This window comes from Mustelus asterias, chromosome 12 (assembly GCF_964213995.1).
Source record: "Mustelus asterias chromosome 12, sMusAst1.hap1.1, whole genome shotgun sequence".
Taxonomy (NCBI): Eukaryota; Metazoa; Chordata; class Chondrichthyes; order Carcharhiniformes; family Triakidae; genus Mustelus; species Mustelus asterias.
This window is the reverse complement of record NC_135812.1, coordinates 101,691,434-101,709,105: the sequence shown is the minus strand read 5'-3', so window position 1 is coordinate 101,709,105 and position 17,672 is coordinate 101,691,434. Positions and strand designations below refer to the sequence as shown.

General features: G+C 49.0%; 1 protein-coding gene and 1 non-coding gene across 2 annotated transcripts in view; both read right to left on the bottom strand.

Annotated features, from left to right (window-relative positions):
- The window catches only part of gnav1 (guanine nucleotide binding protein (G protein) alpha v1), a 150,571-nt gene that overhangs the window by 17,581 nt on the left and 115,318 nt on the right, over positions 1 to 17,672 (bottom strand). The gene's annotated exons all lie outside the window — the stretch shown is intronic.
- trnav-aac (transfer RNA valine (anticodon AAC)) lies at positions 571 to 644 on the bottom strand. Its single transcript has one exon. It is a non-coding gene; the product is annotated as a tRNA-Val (tRNA).

The window sequence follows — 17,672 nt, the reverse complement described above, 5'->3', positions numbered from 1 at the left end:
TCTGCACTGAAGCCCATCCCCAACACCCCTCCTCAACCAAACAGCCCAAAGGCAGCCCACACACACAGTCCATTACCCTGAATTACCCAAGGACAGAATCGGGAACAGCAACGGACCTGGAAGAAATCAGAAGCACCAGGAAGAAGGTAAATTGAGGTCCAAGCTCGGGGCCTATCTCTTACCCGAGGAGAGAATCAAGGGCCGGAGTGGACTGGGGGCACTGGAGTGGACCAGGAGGCGCGAGAGCGACAGGTAAGCCAGGGCTTTCATTTATTTATTGGAGTCACAAGTAGATTTACATTAACAGTGCAATGAAGTTACTGTGAAAATCCCCTCGGTGCCACACTCTGGCGCCTGTTCAGGTACACTGAGGGAGAATTTAGCACGGCCAATGCACCCGAACCAGCACGTCTTTCGGACTGCGGGAGGAAACCAGAGCACCCGGAGTAAACCCACGCAGACACGGGGAGAACGTGCAGACTCCGCACAGTGACCCAAGCCGAGAATTGAACCCGGGTCCTTGATGCTGTGAGGCAGCAGTGCTAACCACTGTGCCGCCCCAATAACAACTAGCCAGTATGGGGATTGAACCCATGACTTTGGCGCTGTTAGCACCACGCTCTAACCAACTGAACTAACTGGCCAGCCATTTTATAAGTGAATAAAATAAATCAAACTGCGGGATCACACAAATTCAGTGAGTTGATTGGCCGGCGAGTATTGCAGCTTTGTTTCTCTTTCTCCAAGCAGGAGGGAAATTAAAAAAATTAATTAAAAAGAAAAGCTATACAAAGCATTCAGTTTTCCCATATTTAATTATCAAGATAAGGGAAGTGAGTAACTAGTAAATCTCGTTTTTTAAGTAGCAAGGTTTATTAGTAACAGTAAAATTTATTAGTGGCAGCAAGTTTTTTTTTCTATGTCAGAGCAGCTCTGGGTGCATGTCCTGTGATATGTGGGACGTTCAGGTTGCTTCCCAGTACCCCGGATAACCAAATGCACAAAGTGTCATCAGTTACAGTACCTCGGCAGTTCTGATGAAAGTGATGGTTCATCTGGGGAGGGTGGCCAGAGCCAAGTCCATGGCGCCATGGCCGCCTCAACTTCAGACAGGGGTGGAGGGGGAAGGGGGGGCATGATGGAACAGTAATAGTGATTGGAGGGGAGTTGCCTCCCTGATGCCAGAGTCAAGGATGTCAATGAGTGTCTGCAGAGCACTCCGGAGGAGTGGGGGGTGGGGGTTTGTGAGAGGTAGAGGGCATGAACAGCTAGCTGTCATGGTCCACATCGGTACCAACGACTCGGGTAGAAAGAGGGATGTGGTGCTGCAGTCAGAATTTCGGGATCTAGGCAGGAAATTGGCAAACAGGACCTTAAAAGTAGTAATCTCCCGATTACTCCCAGTAGCACACACAAGTGAATATAAAAATAGGAGGACAAAGCAGGTGAATGAATGACTTGAGAGATGTTCCAGGAGGAAGGGCTTTAGATTCTTGGACATTGGTACTGGCTTTTGGGGAGATAGGACCTGTACAGGCACCTAAATAATGCCAGGGCTGAGATCCTTGTAGGGTGATTTGTAAATTAATTTGGCAGGGGTATGGGAACCAAAGGGAGGTGCACATAATACTGGAAGAGAGCTGGAGCATTAGAGTAGGGAATAGTAAATTATTAGGTGTGATTGGGCAAGGGAGAAAGGAATGCAAGTTTAAATCAGGGTTAATGTACATGAATGTGAATGTACAGTGTAGTTAAGATTGGTGAGTTATAGGTGCAGTTTGACATTTGGAAATATGATGTTGTGGCTGTAACAGAGACCTGGATGGAAAGGACAGGACTTGAATATTCCTGGACACAAGGTGCTCAGGAATGATAGGAATGGAAGAAAAGAGGGAGCATTGCAGTGCTGGAGAGACAGAAGGGATATCTCAGGGGTCAAGGACAGAATATCTGGGGAGAGCTCAGGAACAAAAAGATGCAGTTACATTGCTCTATGTGGTCTGTAGGCAGTCAACTAGTAGAAAGACTGTAGAGGAACAAATCTGCAAGGAAATTATAGAAGTGCAAGAATTATAGAGCATTTATAATGGGGGACTTCAATTATCCAAATAATCTGGGATCATAGTGGTGTAAATAGGGAGGGGCAAGAGGTCCAAGAGTGTGTTCAGAAACAATTTCTACAGCAGGAGGTTTGCAGTCCAACAAGAGGGCAGGTTCTGCTGGACCTGGTTCTTGGGAACGAGGTGAGGCAAGTGGGTCAAATATCATTAGGAGAGCATTTAGTGGACAGTGATCATCGTATCAGGATGTTTAGGTTGGCTACGGGAAAGGACAAAGAATATTCCACAGTAAGAATAATTAATAATAAGGTGGTGGGGGGGGGGAATTCAACTTCAATGGGGTAAGAATGGATTTGATGCGGATAAATTGGAATCGAAGGTTGGCAGGAAAAAATTGAACAATAGGCTGCATCTAAAAAAGTGATAAAGTAAAGAGTAAAGTAAAGTTTATTAGTCACAAGTAAGACTTACGTTAACATTGCAATGAAGTTATTGCGAAATTCCCTTAGTCGCCACACTCTGGCGTCTGTCAATGCACCTAACCAACACGCCTTTCAGAATGTGGGAGGAAACCGGAGCACCCGGAGGAAACCCACGCAGACACGGGGAGAACATGCAGACTCCACACAGACAGTGACCCAAGGCTGGAATTGAACCCAGGTCCCTGGCACTGTGAAGCAGCAGTGCTAACCACTGTGCCACCGTGCCGCACAGTCAAGGTATATTCCCACGAAGGGGAAAAGTAGCACAAACAAATGCAGAACTCCCTGGATGACAAAAGAGATGGAGACAAGATGAAAAGGAAAGTGTGCTGATGACAGGGATAACGGTGAAATCTCCATTTGTAGTCAAATTTCCCAAGAACCACCAAGCATAATGCAATGATCGGCCGTGTTTGTCATCTATTTGCATAAATATCCAGAGCATCTGTGAATCAAATGAGGCTTCCCAAACCCAAAGTATCTCTGCATCGTAATTATTAGCACAATCCTGGAAATTAAACAAAATGCAAGGATTTTCCCCACTTCCTTTCCCACCCTTCGCTTAGGCCTCAAGTGGGACACAGGCTGTGGCCCTTCCCTTATGCTTTCCCAGGCTGATTCCTGGGATGGCAGGTCTGTCATTTGAGGAGAGACTAGGTCGGTTAGGATTATATTCACTGGAGTTTAGAAGTGTGAGAGGAGATCTCATAGGAACTTATAAAATTCTAACAGGGTTAGACAGAGTAGATTCAGAAAAAAATGTTCCCGATGGTGGGGGAATCCAGAACTAGGGGTCATAATTTGAACTGAGGTGAGGAGAAATTTCTTCACCCAGAGAGTGGTGAATGTGATTTGATTTGATTTATTATTGTCACATGTATTAGCATACAATGATAAGTATCATTTCTCGCGCGCTATACAGACAAAGCATACCATACATACAGAAGGAAAGGAGAGAGTGCAGAATGTAGTGTTACAGTCATAGCTCGGGTGGAGAGAAAGATCAACTTAATGCAAGGTAGGTCCATTCAAAAGTCTGACAGCAGCAGGGAAGGAGCTGTTCTTGAGTCGGTTGGTATGTGACCTCAGACTTTTGGATCTTTTTCCCGATGGAAGAGAGAATGTCCAGGGTGCGTGGGGTCCTTAATTATGCTGGCTGCTTTGCGGAGGCAGCGGGAAGTGTAGACAGAGTCAATGGATGGGAGGCTGGTTTGCGTGATGGATTGGGCTACATTCACAACCTTTTGTAGTTCCTTGTGGTCTTGGGCAGTGCAGGAGCTGTGATACAACCAGAAAGAATGCTTTCTATGGCGCATCTGTAAAAGTTGGAGAGAGTTGTAGCTGACATGCCAAATTTCCTTAGTCTTCTGAGAAAGTAGAGGCATTGGTGGGCCTTCTTAACTATAGTGTCGGTATGGGGGGACCAGGACAGGTTGTTGGTGATCTGGACACCTAAAAATTTGAAGCTCTCGATCCTTTCCACTTTGTCCCCGTTGATTAGACAGGGGCATGTTCTCCTCTTCCTGAAGTTGATGACAATCTCCTTTGTTTTGTTGACATTGAGGGAGAGATTATTGTTGCCGCACCAGTTCACTAGATTCTCTATCTCATTCCTGTACTCTGTCTCGTCATTGTTTGAGATCTGATCCACTATGGTGGTGTCGTCAGCAAACTTGAATGTGTGGAATTCACTACCACAGAATGTAACTAAGGCCAAAACATTGTCCGATTTCAAGAAGAAATTAGCTGTAGCTCTTGGGGCTAAAGGGATCAAGGGATATGGGGGATGGGGGGAATCAGGATATTGAATTTGATGATCAGCCTTGATCAAAATGAATGGCGGAGCAGGCTGGAAGGGCCGAATGGCCTACTCCTGCTACTAGGTTCTATGTTAGGCCTGAGGCAGGACAGAGGTCGTGACCCTTCCCTTAGGCCTCAGGCGGGTCAGAGGCTGCGACCCTTCCCTTAGGCCTCAGGCGGGTCAGAGGCCGCAACCCTTCCCTTAGGCCTCAGGCGGGACGGAGGCTGTGACCCTTCCTTAGGCCTGAGGCAGGTCAGAGGCCGTGACCCTTCCCTTCGGCCTCAGGTGGGACACAGATTGGGACTTAAATTGCTAATTACTTGGATGTGTTCCTGGAGGAAGGTTCGAAAATTTCACTCCCAGTTACAGAGGATCTTATCCTTCCACAATATTTTTACTCACTAAAAAATGAAAATTGGAAGGATATTTTGGAAGTGCCATTATAATTTATCTCTCAAATTCACTCAACAGTTTCTTGGAAATGAATCTCGATTTCCTGGAAATTGCGGAACATTTTATGAGGGTTGGTGATCTTAACCCTAAGGCCTTAAGTGAGGGGAAAGGCCGTGACCTTTCCAATGACCGTTCCCTTGACACCTTCCAAGGTGATCTCGCTTTGGACTGGATGCTGCTAAGGATGAGTCACCCACACATTGCCTTCCTCTCTCCTGGTGGGCAGCACCAGGTGAAGCCAGCGTTGGAACTGCTCTGTAAGATATTGGAGCAGTCAATCACTCTCCTTCCTGGTGGCCACACTACACACTACACACTAACGCTGAGACCTAGAACATTCTGCGTGACACAAGCTCATCGTTTTTTAAACTCTAAATGCTTTACAAAGGCAGCAAATGAAAACCTTTGCTACATGTCTAATGTGCTAACCGCACACCGACCCCACTGATGCACCAGGTTAGGGGTTAATTGAGACACAAATTTCCCATTAGCCGATTTCTGAAACCAGAGACCGTGCTTCCAGGTGGTGAAACTGAGACGATCAAATCATCCGACAAGTTTGTGTTCTCAAATCACACACAACAATCCCAGCAAATCCGTTCCATTAGCTAGCAACTATAGAAGAGACAGAGAGAAAGGGAGATAGAGAGATGGTGAGAAAGGGAGATAGAGGGAAAGAGAATAGAGAGAGAGAGAGGGGGAGACAGAGAGAGAGAGAGAGAGGGGGGGAGATAGATAGAGAGAGAGGGGGAGATGGGGAGATAGATAGAGAGAGAGAGAGAGAGACGGGGGAGATAGAGAGAGAGGGAGATAGATGGGAGTGATAGAGAAGGAGATAGAGAAAGGTAGATAGATAGAGAGAGGGGGAGATAGATAGTGAGAGGGGGGAGATAGAGAGAGGGGGGGAGATAGAGAGAGGGGGGAGATAGAGAGAGAGGGGGGAGATAGAGAGAGAGGGGGTGGAGATAGAGAGAGGGGGTGGAGATAGAGAGAGAGGAGGTGGAGATAGAGAGAGAGGAGGAGATAGATGGAGAGAGGGGGGTGGAGATAGAGAGAGAGGGGGATATAGATAGAGAGGGAGAGAGAGGGGGATAGAGAGAAGGAGATAGAGAGAGAGAGATAGAGAGAGGGAGATAGAGAGAGAGAGACATAGAGAGAGAGACAGAGAGAGAGACATAGAGAGAGAGACATAGAGAGAGAGACATAGAGAGAGAGACATAGAGAGGGGGAGATAGAGAGAGAGACATAGAGAGAGGGAGATAGAGAGATAGAGAGAGAGGCGGAGAGAAAGAGGGAGATGGAGAGAGAAAGGGAGATGGAGAGAGAGAGGGAGATGGAGAGAGAGAAGGAGGTAGAGAGAGAGGGAGATGGAGAGAGGGAGATGGAGAGAGAGAGAGGGAGATGGAGAGAGAGAGAGAGAGAGATGGAGAGAGATGGAGAGAGAGAGAGATGGAGAGAGAGAGAGGGAGATGGAGAGAGAGAGAGGGAGGTGGAGAGAGAGAGTGAGATGGAGAGAGAGAGAGGGAGGTGGAGAGAGAGTGGGAGATAGAGAGAGAGAGAGAGAGGGAGATGGAGGGAGAGAGAGGGAGGTGGAGAGAGAGAGGGAGATAGAGAGAGAGAGGGGGGTGAGATGGAGGGAGAAACATGGAAGGTGTTGGATTTGGTTGTTATTTCCCAGGTCATCATATAACCCGTTGAGAGGTTAACACTTGGCTAAAAGGGCAGCAGATTCATCCGTGTCAGATGGTTCAATCCCACTCCAAACATTTGAGCACAAAACTGACACTGACACTTCACCCCCACCCCACAACCTCCAACCCACCCTCCAATTCCAACCCTCCAACCTCCACTCTCGACTCCCCACATCCACCCCCACCCCACAACCTCCACCCTCCACACTCACCCCATAACCTCCAACCCCCACTCTACAACTCCCTCAACCCCCCCAATCTCCACCCTCATCCCATAACCTCCATCCTCCAACCCTCCTCGAACTTCCACCCCCAAACTCCCCGCCCCCCTCCCCAAAAACTTCCTAGACGTCAATTGGAAATGTTAAAGCTGAGATTAGTCAGGTATTTGTGAAGTTTAATTAATCTGCATAAATCAAATTAAGGTCAGGCAGGACCTCAATGAATGGCAGAGCAGACTAAGAGGGGCTGAATGGCCTCCTCCTGTTCCTATGCCATTGCTCCCCACTCCCTCCAACAAATGCTCCTCCAGCTGGTGGAGATAATCGAGATAGGGAGGGTCGAGGTGATGGAGGGATTTGGAAATGAGGAGGAAAATGTTAACATTGCCAGACTGGGAAAGCAGTGTGAGTTAGCAAGCACAGGGGTGATTGGGTGAACAGAATCATCGAATCCCTACAGTGCAGGATGAGGCCATTCGGCCCATCGAGTCTGCACTGACAACAACCCCACCCCGGCCCTATCCCCATAACCCCATGCATTTACCCTGCTAATCCCCCTGACACTAACAGGCAATTTAGCATGGCCAATCAACCTAACCCATCTGGTTCACTAATGTCCTTTAGGGAAGGAAATCTGCCATCTGAAATCTGCCATCCTTACCCAGTCTGGCCTACATGTGACTCCAGGGCCACAGCAAAGTGGTTGGCTCTCAATTGCCCTCGGGCAACTAGGGATGGGCAATAAATGCTGGCCCAGCCAGCGACGCCCATATCCCACAAATGAATAAAAATAAACTTGCATATCTATGGAGGATTTAACACCAAGATCCCAGCAATAATGCTGCCCTCGGCTCTGTAAATCACACTTTTATTGAAGTTATCGGTAAGTTCCTGCCTCACAGCGCCAGGGACCCGGGTTCGATTCCCTGCTTGGGTCACTGTCTGTGCGGAGTCTGCACATTCTCCCCGTGTCTGCATGGGTTTCCTCCGGGTGCTCCGGTTTCCTCCCACAGTCTGAAAGACATGCTGGTTAGGGTGCATTGACCCGAACAGGCGCCGTAGTGTGGCGACTAGGGGAATTTCACAGTAACTTCATTGCAGTGTTAATGTAAGCCGTACTTGTGACATTAATAAATAAACTTTAACTTTAAGTTCCTTTTTAAAAGCCAGACCATCTCATCAGCTTGGTGAACCAAACCTCAAACGCATCGACTGTCTCCCAAAAGCTCATTAACTGAGTCACAGATTGAAGTGACGGACAGTTTGCTCGTCACCCTATTTAACTGCACTTCAGAGCTTTCGTTGCTATTACAACATAATCGGTGATAACACGGTTGGTGGAACAAAGGTCTGCCTGAATTCCACACACACAATTAGTCAATGCATCATCTTTGACATTACCTTGCAATGCGTTACACATTGCGCATATATCACCTTCCTCTGTTTGCTATTAATGACCAGAGCTGGAAGGGGACCTGAAAGTGCAGAACCTGCAGGCAAATAACTCCAAGGATCCGGCTCAATCTCTGGGTTCAGGTTGGAGTAGGTCGCTCTGTAAACACCGTAGGTTCATCAACCCTCCAACAGTTAAAGGTTAATCTCCCAGACACGACTCCCAGGAGAGAAGTCACACCGACGTTTAAAGAATTACTTCTTCTCTCACTTCCTTTGAGCATTTTTGATTTCTTTTTATTTGATTTATTGTCACATGTATTAGCATACAGTGAAAAGTATTGTTTCTTGCGCGCTATACAGACAAAGCATACCGTTCATAGAATACATAGAGGAGAAGGAAAGGAGAGGGTGCGAAATATAGTGTTACAGTTACCAATAGGGTGAAGAGAAAGAACTTAATGTGTTCCATATATATATATATAAATTTCAAATATAGTTTACAGTGCAGAAGGAGGCCATTCAGCCCATCGAGCCTGCACTGACAACCAGACCCTATCCCCATAACCCCACATATTTACCCTAGTTAATTCCCCTGACACTAAGGGGCAATTTAGCATGGCCAATCAGCCTAACCTGCACATCTTTGGAGTGTGGGAGGAAACTGGAGCACCCGGAGGAAACCCACGCAGACACGGGGAGAACGTGCAAACTCCAAATACATAAGAACATAAGAAATAGGAGCAGGAGTAGGCCATCTGGCCCCTCAAGCCTGCTCCGCCATTCAATAAGATCATGGCTGATCTGATAGTGGGTTCAGTTCCACTTACCCGCCTGCTCCCCATAACACTTAATTCCCTTAATGGTTAAAAATCTATCTATCTGTGACTTAAACACATTTAACGAGGTAGCCTCTACTGCTTCATTGGGCAGAGAATTCCAAACATTCACTACCCTCTGGGAGAAGAAGTTCCTCCTCAACTCTGTTCTAAATTGACTCCCCCGTATTTTGAGGCTATGCCCCCTAGTTCTTGTTTCCATTGTAAGTGGAAATAACCTCGCTGCTTCTACCCTGTCTAGCCCCTTCATTATCTTATATGTCTCTATAAGATCTCCCCTCAACCTTCTAAACTCCAATGAGTACAGGCCCAGTCTACGCAATCTCTCCTCATAAGCTAACCCCCTCATCTCCGGAATCAACCTGGTGAACCTTCTCTGTACCCCCTCCAAAGCTAATATATCCTTTCTTAAATAAGGGGACCAAAATTGTACACAGTACTCTAGATGCGGCCTCACCAGTACCCTGTACAGTTGCAGCATGACCTCCCCGCTTTTATACTCCATCCCCTTCGTGATAAAGGCCAACATTCCATTTGCCTCCTTGATCACCTGCTGCACCTGCAAACTGAGTTTTTGTGATTCATGCACAAGGACCCCCAGGTCCCTCTGCACAGTAGCATGTTGTAATTTTTCACCGTTTAAATAAAAGTCCATTTTACTATTATTCCTTCCAAAGTGGATAACCTCACACTTACCAACGTTATACTCCATCTGCCAGATCCTTGCCCACTCACTTAGCCTATCCAAATCTCTCTGCAGACTCTCTGTGTCCTCCATGCAATTTGCATTCCCACTCATCTTTGTGTCATCCGCAAACTTTGTTACCCTACACTCCGGAATTGAACCCGGGTCCCTGGCGCTGTGAGGCAGCAGTGCTAACCACTGTGCCACCGTGCCGCCCGAATAGGACCATTCAAAAGTCAGCAGGGAAGAAGCTGTTCTTGAGTCGACTGGTACGTGACCTCAGACATTTGTATCTTTTTGTTTGTTATAATAGTTTTAGAGATGGGGGGAAAGGCTGCGATTGGGCAAAGTGGTTGAAAGTCAGGTGATGAGATCTCCGACCAGGATCGGATCCCGGGTATACACAGATCAGCTACTTTGGACTTGGCTGGGGCAGGGTGTCCAATTCTGACTACTCTACAGGAAGGAGGTCGAGGCATTGCAAAGGGTCTGAAGGAGGTTGACCAGGACAATGCCAGGAAGGAGGGATTTCAGTTAAGGAGGAACTGGGCTTGTTCCCCTCAGAGCAGGTGCTTCCTCACTCTGGGTCAGGGATCGGATGTCAAAGATTTAAAATGATTGACAAATGAACTGGCGGGGAAATAAGGAGAAAAAGTTTAAACACGAGGGTTGTCATGATCTGGAACGTACTACCTGGAGCGGCTCAGCTGTGATCTAGGAGGTACTATTCTTGCCTCTGAATCACAAGGTGACGGGTTCAAGTGAGCACAAAGATCAAGTACGATACTCTAGTGCAGTGTCGAAGGAGTGCCGCACTGTCAGAGGATCAGTACTGAGGGAGTGCCGCACTGTCAGAGAGTCAGCACTGAGAGAGTGCCACACTGTCAGAGGATCAGTACTGAGGGAGTGCCGCACTGTCAGAGGGTCAGTGCTGAGGGAGTGCCGCACTGTCAGAGAGTCAGCACTGAGAGAGTGCCACACTGTCAGAGGGTCAGTACTGAGGGAGTGCCGCACTGTCAGAGGATCAGTACTGAGGGAGTGCCGCACTGTCAGAGGATCAGTACTGAGGGAGTGCCGCACTGTCAGAGGACCAGTACTGAGGGAGTGCCGCACTGACAGAGGGTCAGTACTGAGGGAGTGCCGCACTGTCAGAGGATCAGTACTGAGGGAGTGCCGCACTGTCAGAGGGTCAGTACTGAGGGAGTGCCACACAGTCAGAGGATCAGTACTGAGGGAGTGCCGCACAGTCAGAGGATCAGTACTGAGGGAGTGCCGCACAGTCAGAGGGTCAGTACTGAGGGAGTGCCGCACTGTCAGAGGGTCAGTGCTGAGGGAGTGCCGCACTGTCAGAGGGTCAATACAGAGGGAGCGCCGCACGGTCAGAGGGTCAGTGCTGAGGGAGTGCCGCACTGTCAGAGGGTCAGTGCTGAGGGAGTGCCGCACTGTCAGAGGGTCAGTGCTGAGGGAGTGCCGCACTGTCAGAGGGTCAGTGCTGAGGGAGTGCCGCACTGTCAGAGGGTCAGTACTGAGGGAGTGCCGCACTGTCAGAGGGTCAGTGCTGAGGGAGTGCCGCACTGTCAGAGGGTCAGTGCTGAGGGAGTGCCGCACTGTCAGAGGGTCAGTGCTGAGGGAGTGCCGCACTGTCAGAGGGTCAGTGCTGAGGGAGTGCCGCACTGTCAGAGGGTCAGTGCTGAGGGAGTGCCGCACTGTCAGAGGGTCAGTGCTGAGGGAGTGCCGCACTGTCAGAGGGTCAGTGCTGAGGGAGTGCCGCACTGTCAGAGGGTCAGTGCTGAGGGAGTGCCGCACTGTCAGAGGGTCAGTACTGAGGGAGTGCCGCACTGTCAGAGGGTCAGTGCTGAGGGAGTGCCGCACTGTCAGAGGGTCAGTACTGAGGGAGTACCGCACTGTCAGAGGGTCAGTGCTGAGGGAGTGCCGCACTGTCAGAGGGTCAGTGCTGAGGGAGTGCCGCACTGTCAGAGAACCAGTACTGAGGGAGTGTCGCACTGTCAGAGGGTCAGTACTGAGGGAGTGCCACACTGTCAGAGGGTCAGTACTGAGGGAGTGCCGCACTGTCAGAGGGTCAGTACTGAGTGAGTGCCGCACTGTCAGAGGGTCAGTACTGAGGGAGTGCCGCACTGTCAGAGGGTCAGAACTGAGGGAGTGCCGCACTGTCAGAGGGTCAGTACTGAGGGAGTGCCGCACTGTCAGAGGGTCAGTGCTGAGGGAGTGCCGCACTGTCAGAGGGTCAGTACTGAGGGAGTGCCGCACTGTCAGAGGGTCAGTACTGAGTGAGTGCCGCACTGTCAGAGGGTCAGTACTGAGGGAGTGCCGCACTGTCAGAGGGTCAGAACTGAGGGAGTGCCGCACTGTCAGAGGGTCAGTACTGAGGGAGTGCCGCACTGTCAGAGGATCAGTACTGAGGGAGTTCTGCACTGTCAGAGGGTCAGTACTGAGGGAGTGCCGCACTGTCAGAGGGTCAGTACTGAGGGAGTGCCGCACTGTCAGAGGGTCAGTGCTGAGGGAGTGCCGCACTGTCAGAGGGTCAGTACTGAGGGAGTGCCGCACTGTCAGAGGGTCAGTACTGAGGGAGTTCTGCACTGTCAGAGGGTCAGTACTGAGGGAGTGCCGCACTGTCAGAGGGTCAGTACTGAGGGAGTGCCGCACTGTCAGAGGGTCAGTGCTGAGGGAGTGCCGCACTGTCAGAGGGTCAGTACTGAGGGAGTGCCGCACTGTCAGAGGGTCAGTACTGAGGGAGTTCTGCACTGTCAGAGGGTCAGTACTGAGGGAGTTCTGCACTGTCAGAGGGTTAGTACTGAGGGAATGCTGCACTGTCAGAGGGTCAGTACTGAGGGAGTGCTGCACTGTCAGAGGGTCAGTACTGAGGGGGCACTGATGTTAACCTAACCAGTTTGTAATTCCCTGTTTTCTCCTTCCCTCCTTTTTTAAATAGTGGGGTTACATTTGTCACTCTCCAATCTGCTGGGACTGTTCCAGAATCTGTAGAATTTTGCAAGATAAGAATAACACATCCACTATTTCCATGGCCACCTCCTGTGGCATTCTGGGATGTGGATTATCAGGTCCTGGGGATTTATCAGCTTTCTCCAGAACTATTTTTCTAGTAATACCAATTTCCTTCAATTCCTCCTTCTCACTGGACTCTTGATTCCTTTCCATTTCTGGGACGTTATCTGTGTTTCCTCAGTGAAGACAGAACTAAATTAGTTGTTTAATTGCGCTGTCATTTCCTTGTTCTCTGTTATAAATTCCCCTGTGTCGGACTGTAAGGGGCCTATACTTGTCATCATTAACCTTTTATTTTTTATAAACTTACAGAAACTTTTACACTCTGCTTTTATGCTACTCGCAAGTTTACTATCATACTCTATTTTTCCTCTCTTAATCAATCTCAGGCCTGTTACATTTTCTAGCAATTTTATATGATTTGTCTTTGAATCAAATGCTATCCTTAATAAGTCATGGTTGGCAGAAGCACAGAAGAACATGCCAGGCACCAGGGTATACCTAAAACTGAGGTGCCAACCTGGTGAAGCTACAACACAAGGACCACTACTCACCAGAGGAAGCAGCATGCAATAGAGTGCATTCACAACTAACAGATGGGATCTAAGGTCGCGAGGGGAGGCGATGGCCTAGTGGTATTATCACTAGATTATTAATCCAGAAACTCAGCTAATGGGGTTCGAATCCCGTCACAGCAGATGGGGGAATTTGAATTCAATAAAAAAATCTGGAATTCAGAATCTACTGATGACCATGAAACCATTGTCAATTGTCAGAAAAATCCATCTGCTTCACTAATGGCCTTTCGGGAAGGAAATCTGCCATCTTTATCTGGTCTGGCCTACATGTGACTCCAGAGCCACAGCAATGTGGTTGGCTCTCAACTGCCCTTCAAGGGCAACTAGGGATGGGCAATAAATGCTGGCCAGCCAACAATATCCATGTCCCAAGGATGAATTTTTTAAAAAATGTAATAACGCTTCAGTTAGCTCTTAACTGCCCTCTGAAATGGCCCAGCAAGCCACTCAATTCAAGGGGAACAAAGGATGGGCAATAAATGCTGGCCAGCCAGAGATGCCCATGTCCCACGAATGAATTAAAAGAAAGTCCTGCCACATCTCGTCATGAATGGTGGTTAAAAATTGAAATATTTCATGGAGAAGGAGGTTCCACAAATATCCCCCTCCTCAGTCATGGAGGAGCTAAGCATAGCCATGCAAAAGATAAGGGTGAAGCATCTTCAGCCATCTTCAACCAGAAATGCCAAGTGGAATATATTTAAGAAGGAAGTAGATAGATTTGTAGACTTTAAAGGCATCAAGGGGTATGGGGAATGAGTAGGAATATGGCATTGAGGTAGAGAATCAGCCATGGTTATACTGAATGGTGAAGTAGGCGCGAAGTGCTGAATGGCCTACTCCTGCTCCTATTTTCTATGTTTCTGTGATGTATCTTGCCCAACTCTTGGAGTCCCCAGCATTACAGATGTCAGTCTTCAGCCAACTCGATTCACCCGACGTGATATCAAGAAACTGCTGAAGGCACTGGATACTGCAAAGGTCACGGGCCCTGACAATATTCCAGCAATAGCACAGAAGACTTGTGCTCCAGAACTTGCCGCTCCCCTAGCCAAGCTGTTCCAGTACAGTCACAACACTGGCCAGTAATGTGGAAAATTGCCCAGGTATGTCCTGTCCACAGGAAACAGGACAAATCCAACCCGGCCACTTATTGCCCCATCAGTCTACCCTCGATCATCAGTAAAATGATGGAAAGGGTCATAAACAGCGCTATCAAGCGGCACTTACACAGGAAGAAACTGACTGCCAATGTTCAGTTTGGGTTCCCCCAGAGCCACTCAGCTCCTGGCTTCATTACAGAATTGGTCTAAGCATGGAGAACAGAGCTCAACTCAAAAGGCAAGATGAGAGTGACTGCCCTAATGTTTAAAGTTTATTTATTCGTCACAAGTAAGGCTTACATTAACACTGCAATGAAGTTACTGTGAAATTCCCCTCGTCGCCACACTCCGGCGCCTGTTCGGGTCAATACACCCTAACCAGCACGTCTTTCAGAGTGTGGGAGGAAACCGGAGCACCCGGAGGAAACCCACACAGACACGGGGAGAACGTGCAAACTCCACACAGTGACCAAAGCTGGGAATCGAACCCAGGTCCCTGGCGCTGTGAAGCAGCAGTGCTAACCACTGTGCCACCGTGCCATTGACATCAAGGCAATGTTTGACCGAGTGGCAGCAAAACTGGAGTCAATGGGAATCGGTAGGGGTGGGGAAACTCCCCACTGGTTGGAGTCATACCTGGCACAAAGGAAGATGGTTGTGGTGGTTGGAGGGTCAATCACCTCGGCTCCAGGACATCTCAGCAGGAGTCCCTCAGGGTAGTGTCCCAGGCCCAACCATCTTCAGCTGCTTCATCAATGACCTTCCCTCCATCATAAGGTCAGAAGTGGGGATGTTTGCCAGTGATTGCACAACATTCAGCACCATTCGCGACTCCTCAGATAGTCCATGTTCAACTGCAACAAGACCTGGACAATATCCAGGCTCGGGCTGACAACTGGCAAGTAACACAAGTGCCAGGCAATGACCAACTCCAGCAAGAGAGGATCTAACCATCATCCCTTGACATTCAATTGCATTACCATCGCTGAATCCCCCACTACCAACACTGGGGGTTACCTTTAACCAGAAACTTAACTGGACTAGCCATATAAATACTGTGGCTACCAGAGCAGGTCAGAGGCTGGGAATCCTGTAACTCGCCTCCTGACTACCCAAAGCCTGTCCACCATCTACAAGACACAAGTCAGGAGTGTGATGAATATTCTCCACTTGTCTGGATGAGTGCAGCTCCAACAACACTCAAGGAGCTCAACACCAGCCAGGACAAAGCAGCCTACTTGATCGCCACCTCATCCACCACCTTAAGCATTCACTCCAAACACCAGTGGTGCACAGTGGCAGCCGTGTGTACCATCTGCACAACTCACCAAGGCTCGTTCATTAGCACCTTCCAAACCTGTGACCTTCACCATCTAGAAGGACAAGAGCAGCAGATACCTGGGAACACCACCACCTGCAAGTTCCCCTCCAAGTCGCTCACCACCCTGACTTGGAAATATATCTCCATTCCCTCGCTGTCGCTGGGTCAATATCCTGGAACTCCCTCCCTTATACTATTGTGGATGTATGTACGTTACAGCGACTGCAGCGATTCAGGAAGGCATCACCTTCTCGAGGGCAACTAGGGATGGAAAATGAATGTTGGCCCAGCCAGGGACGCCCACATCCTGTGAAAAACAAAAATAAACCCCTGGCTGAATAGCTTGGATATTTAGGCTAGGTTACTGGTGCCCATGGAATTGTACCCCAGTGTGAGGTAACAGCTGAAGGGACGGTGTCTGCGTCGGTGCCGTGAGGAGTGAGTGCTCTGTCTGAGTTTCACAGCCGGGAAGGAAGTTTCCTGGCCGGGTTCGGGACTGATGTACGACAGATTCTCCTTTACCCAGAGGGGTTGAACAGTTCACAGAGTAGAATCCTAGAATCCCTACAGTGCAGAAGGAGGCCATTCAGCCCATCGAGTCTGCACCGACAACAATCCCACCCAGGCCCTATCGCTGTAACCCCACGTATTCACCCTGCTAAACCCCCCGACACCGAGGGGCAATTTAGCACGGCCAATCCACCTAACCCGCACAGCTTTGGACTGTGGGAGGAAACCGGAGCACCCGGAGGAAACCCACGCAGACACGGGGAGAATGTGGAAACTCCACACAGACAGTGACCCGAGCCGGGAATCGAACCCGGGCCCCTGGCGCTGTGTGACAGCAGTGATAACCACTGTGCCACCGTGCCGCCCCAAGTTGGGAATGTGTTCCTGGGAAGGTGTGGCGCCGGAGCAGGAATGGCCGGTGATTCTGAGTGGGCTGACGTGTTCTGGACGTTACAATCCATCAACCAGCATGACCAGAAACGTATCATCTGGGGGCCATGGCAGTGCTGTTTGTGGGATCGTGCTGTGCACAAATTGGCTGCCGCGTTTCACCACATTACAACATGTGCCGGGGTCCCACAACTGGTTAATCGTCTGCTGAGCATCACGGGAGGTGCTGCATAATGTTCTTGCTTTTGATCTAAGAGAACTGATTCTGAGAGCTGTGTGTGGTTTTACAGCCTTTGTGTGTGAGAGCTGATGCATGTTCAGTGAGGGGTTACCCGTTCCCCAGTGATTGCTGCGCTTAATGAAGAGAGATGATAAATCTATTCTCAGTTAAAATTGAGTGGTGTCTGTGGAGAAAGGGAAGGTAATTGATGGAAATTATGGAAATGATTGTTATGGAAATGATTGCAAGAAACTATAAAAGGTCGTGAACGAAGCCCAGTCCATCACGCAAACCAGCCTCCCATCCGTTGACTCTGTCTACACTTCCCGCTGCCTCAGAAAGGCAGCCAGCATAATTAAGGACCCCACGCGCCCCAGACTCTTCCACCTTCTTCCGTTGACATCTTGATTAATAAGGGGATCAGGGGTTATGGGGAAAAGGCACGAGAACGGGGATGAGGAAAATATCAGCCATGATTGAATGACGGAGTAGACTCGATGGGCCGAGTGGCCTAATTCTGCTCCTATGTCTTGTGGGATAAATATACAAAAGTCTGAGGTCACGTACCAACCGACTCAAACACAGCTTCTTCCCTGCTGCTGTCAGACTTTTGAATGGACCTACCTCGCACTAAGTTGATCTTTCTCTACACCCTAGCTATGATTGTAACACTACATTCTGCACCCTCTCCTTTCCTTCTCTATGAACGGTGTGCTTTGCCTGTATGGCACGCAAGAAACAATACTTTTCACTGTATGTTAATACATGTGACGATAATAAAATCAGTTTGAGGCCTGGAATTTCTAATTGTTGCATTTCACACGCAGTCAATATTTCTCCATCTCTGGGGAGCCGAGGACTGAGCAACAGTGTCAGTGACGGTATCGTCTGAGTCTTCCAGC